A 4330-nucleotide genomic window follows, 5' to 3' on the forward strand; every position below is an offset into this window, starting at 1 on the left:
ACTATTTTGATTTTTGTTTTTTGGTTTTTTGATCACTTTGACCATGAAAAGTACAAAATTTGTTTATAGTTTTGTTTTTAAAGATTCACCTTCGCTCTGTGTGCCTGTCTGCTTCCTTCAACAGCTGTTACTGATCCCGTGATAAACTCAACTCCATTCAAGGTCATTATCCACTCCCCCAGCCTACTGGCTGTCATTGCCTCCCAGTGGTTTCTTGCGTTATTTTGACCATAAATACGCCATGTCCTGTTCTTTTAGAGAAGGTTCTGTAAGTGTTTGTTCTAATCAGAACCTCCACCTTATCAATAACTCAACGTTGCAGTTTTTCCTTTTAGAAAATTATACAAAAAGGTTTACACCTTCTTAAAAAAAAAAAAAAAGTTCAACACATCCTTTTGACCTTTTATCAAGGTTTTACTTTTTGTTCCTACAATTGCTTTGCTTGTTTTAATAAAATGTGATTACTTAATTTTTGAGCAAAAAAAGAAAGAAAAAAAAAAATACTGTTGCAGTTTTAATCAAAAGCTGACACTTTTGGCCCAAATTGCAAAAGGTTTGGACAGCAAAGCTTTGCTTTACACAGCCTCCGACCTCTCTGCCTTATACAGAATTGCTGCAAAATAGCAATAGCTTCTTCCCATAGTAGCCTTATCTGGTGTGTTCCTGTTTGGCTGTGACTATCTGTGAATATCTGTGAATAGCTGTGCTGCTTCCATCAACACCTCTGTTTATAGATGTTCGAGATCTGCCTATTTTCCAGTGTAGTCCTGTTTCTCTGACTGTGACTAACTGGATGTTCTCTCTTCATCCTCTGACATGGGAGCTGGCCCGGAGCTCGTCTGCCTAGCTGTGTGTTTCCTGGACGGCGCTGCCTTTTACTAGCCTGATAAACCAGACTAAATGTGAGATTAAATGTGTAATTTAATTCAAACCATGTCTGTGCCTATTGCCATTTTCCTTGTTGTGCTTTTTCCAGCGTCACGCAACTTTGTTGTCATGCCCTTAAATCCCCGCCTGCTTTGCATCCAGAAATTCAAAACACATCTCTGCGTTGTGATTGACCCGCCAGTTCTAGGGCCTGGGACATTGATCGAGGCTAGATCACTCGCAAGCAAAAATTATTTTGGCCGCTGGCGGGTGGGGCTAGTTTCGTAGGATAGCCTTTTACAGTTGCTTTTTTGTTTCTCTGCTTCTGTCTCCTAGAACCCCAGTCGGCCTCAGCAGAATGCCGCTCACACTGAGCCTGGTTCTGCTGGAGGTTTCTTCCTGTTTAAAGGGAGTTTTTCCTCCCCACTGTCGCTACAATCATGCTTACTGTGAGGGATTGGTGAAGAGTCAATGAGTCAATGCAATCAACTGGTTTTCCTTAGATAGAAAACTTTGAATCAATTTGACTGGATGATCTGGTGAACTGTAAAGTGCCTTGAGACGACGTGTTGAGAATATAAATAAATTGATTTAAATAATAAACTAAACTTGTCTACTTGTAAAGAGATAATTTTGATTATGTTTAAATCATGTACCTTTTTGACATAGTTTAATTTATATATTTCTATATAACTTTTAGGCTGACTTATTCAGCCTTTTGCTCATATGCATTTACTGTCTGTATGCAAGCATACTGCCATCTGGTGGATTATAATGGTATTGTAGGAGTTATACATCTAACAGAACAAGTAAAAAAAATGTTTAAATATATTAACTGAAATCGAAGTATAGATTGTATCATGGCGATGATTTTAATGTAATTGATCATATTTCGTAGATTTATTTAAAAATCACACATTATAAACGCTGTGACTTTCAGGGATGAGAAAGTAAACATTTGTTTGACTGTTTATGATTAAATCTAATGTAATGAGCTGCGGGTAGAGAGCCACATCAGGCTGTTAGCGGCGCTGACTGAGGAGGAGCTCGCTGCTTTATTCATTGGCGTCAGCCCCTTTTTTCTTCCCTCCTTCCTGCTGAGCAGCGGGGAGCTCAATGTTTGCCTCCATCTCGATGCTGAGCGCAGACACGCCGCCACCATAAACCGCTTTTGGAACCAGGTCAGTCTGTTTTGCCTCCTTTTTTCCCCCGGCTTGTTGCGGAGGCGCTCCGGAGAGGAGGAGCGGCTGGCAGCCTGGATTAGAGCCGCCGATAGGGTTCAGTTCTCCGGGCCGGAGAGGCAGCAGCAGCCGGAGGAGCAGGAAGGTTTCAACCATAACTTAGCGAATTCATACCGGACATTTAATATTTAAGCCTTTTATTAGTTTATTTCTCTCCTTTTTGCGCTTCGGGCTGCTCGGCTTCTCGGTGCGGCTTTTCTCTTCACAGCGAGCCGCAAACAGCGATGTAGGTCAGCAACTACAGGCAAAATGTCGCCTTTTTCTTTGCTTTTTTTCCCTTATACTTCACATTCTCTTCTGACACAAACAGATGGCGTCGACAGAGCAGGAGGGAGGGGGGGAACCGGAGTAGAGGGGCCCCATTAGGGCCCCTGCTCCTCATGCCGACACACCGGAGGCTGGCTGCCTCTGCTAGGCCTGTCCTCAACTAACTTTGGGTTCCTAACTTGCAGCGTTTCATTTACTTTAGTTTTCCTAAAGTTATTATTATTTTGGATTTTTTTGAACAAACCCAAACGTTCAGATGAAGCTGTTCTTCCACATTTCTGTTCATATTGGGACCCCTGGAAGATGCAGTGCAGCAGCTGACCTGCAGCAGGGCTGATTGCTGCAGCTGCATGGAGGGCAGCCTTCAAACCAGCTGTCTCCATCCCACTGCTGTGTGAGATCATTGATAGGCCACTCAGGTGGATCCTCTATTGCACTAATGAGGCCAGTTCACCTCAAAGGCAGCCCTAGCTGGGGGGGTGGAGGGTCTCAGTGCTGCTCCATGTAATAAACTGCAGCATGGAGAGGCAGTAATCACACTGCTGACCCCCTTTTGCATGCCAGGCCATGCAGGGTCTGATTAAATAATGAGGATGGTGCACTGCATGCAGCAAGCCAGCTGCAAACTGATGCAGTTCACTGGCTTGCTGTAATTAGAACCCCCCCTCCTTTTTGTAGATGTCATTTAGATGGAAATGGTCTCACCACTCAGCAGCGTGAATGGTTCATGGTAGGATACCAAGGTGTGACTTTTATCTATGTGCCTTTTAGGGCTGCAACTAACGATTAGTTTGCAAATCTTTTTATTTTTTCAATTATTTGATTAGTAATAAGATAGCAAAAGGTTCCTTAAAGAGCACTTTTTGCTAAATTAAACCAGGTGAAACTAAAACTTTTCCACTTGAGGAGTTCTGATAAAGCAGATTGACTCACGGAAAAGATTTTTATGTTTAATGCAAAATATTTACATATTTTATTTTGACAGTTTTGGTATCATTCCTGCTATAAGTGGGTTCTCTGTCAACTAAAGGCATGTTTTAGCGTCTCTACACTCCAGTTAATGATTAATCGATTACTAAATTAGTTGACAAGTATTTCAATAATCGGTTAATCATGATTAATTTGATTGTTTCAGCCCTAGTGCCTTTTTTAAAATCCTAACAATGATGAGTGGATTTTGTAGACTGAAGAAAGGACATAAACCACCTTAGAGAGTTACTGTAACACCAGCTGGGTAATGGTGACCTTGCTTGTTAGGTTGGTAACAGCCTTTCTATGTCTGTTTACCAGCAGGTCAAATACTGAAAGCTCTCGTCTTTTCTGCTCGTTTGTGAAATGCCTAAAAAAAATAAGGTCATCAACATGTTTTTTTATCTGTATGTTCAGAATTCAAGTCAATTTTGATAAATTTAAAGTAAGAAGCTGAATAAAAATGAAGCTCTTCTGCTTTGATCCAGATAATGATAATTACTAATAATAATTTTTCCGTTTGATTTAAAGCTGCTCCTCTGTCAGCAACTTTTTTGTTTTGATGTTATCTTGAGAAAAAAAAAGTCTGATGAGCAGATGAGACCCTAAAGGAAGTATAGAGATGTTTTTATTCCTTGTCATTTTAACAGTGAACTGAATTAACACTTTGATGGTTCAGAGGTCAACACTCGGCTGTGTTATGATGTTTATATCGACACTTTAACTCTGGGTTGCTGTAACTACGTATCCTAAAACTACGAGGTTCTCCTGCAGCGCTGCCTTCTGAGCTGAACGCGTTTCATCGAAAGGATTTCAGTCGCTAACTTGCTGCCGCTCGACCCCGCAGCACCATGCTTCCTTATGACTGTCTTTATTTTCCAATTCTTGTGTTTTAGCTGATGGATGAAAATTAGGGGTGGGTATTGCCAAAGACGTCACGATTCGATTCGAATCACGATTCACAGGCCACGATGCGATTCTATCAC

The 4330-nt window shown here is 41.3% G+C and overlaps 1 protein-coding gene across 2 annotated transcripts in view; it reads left to right on the top strand.

The window, feature by feature from the left end:
* Positions 1-1899: 1899 nt before the first annotated feature.
* LOC107097001 (zinc finger protein 710-like) overlaps positions 1900-4330 on the top strand; it is a 32670-nt gene continuing 30239 nt past the window's right edge. Inside the window, exon 1 of one of the 2 annotated variants that reach the window (XM_015393951.1) lies at positions 1900-2048. The gene's annotated coding sequence lies outside the window, so the exon portion shown is untranslated. Of the gene's footprint in view, positions 2049-2314; positions 2339-4330 lie in introns of those variants that run through there. The other variant, XM_015393953.1, reaches the window with a different exon arrangement.

The sequence above is a fragment of the Cyprinodon variegatus genome, unplaced genomic scaffold (genome assembly GCF_000732505.1).
Source record: "Cyprinodon variegatus isolate N-32 unplaced genomic scaffold, C_variegatus-1.0 Scaffold664, whole genome shotgun sequence".
In the NCBI taxonomy this organism is placed as follows: domain Eukaryota; kingdom Metazoa; phylum Chordata; class Actinopteri; order Cyprinodontiformes; family Cyprinodontidae; genus Cyprinodon; species Cyprinodon variegatus.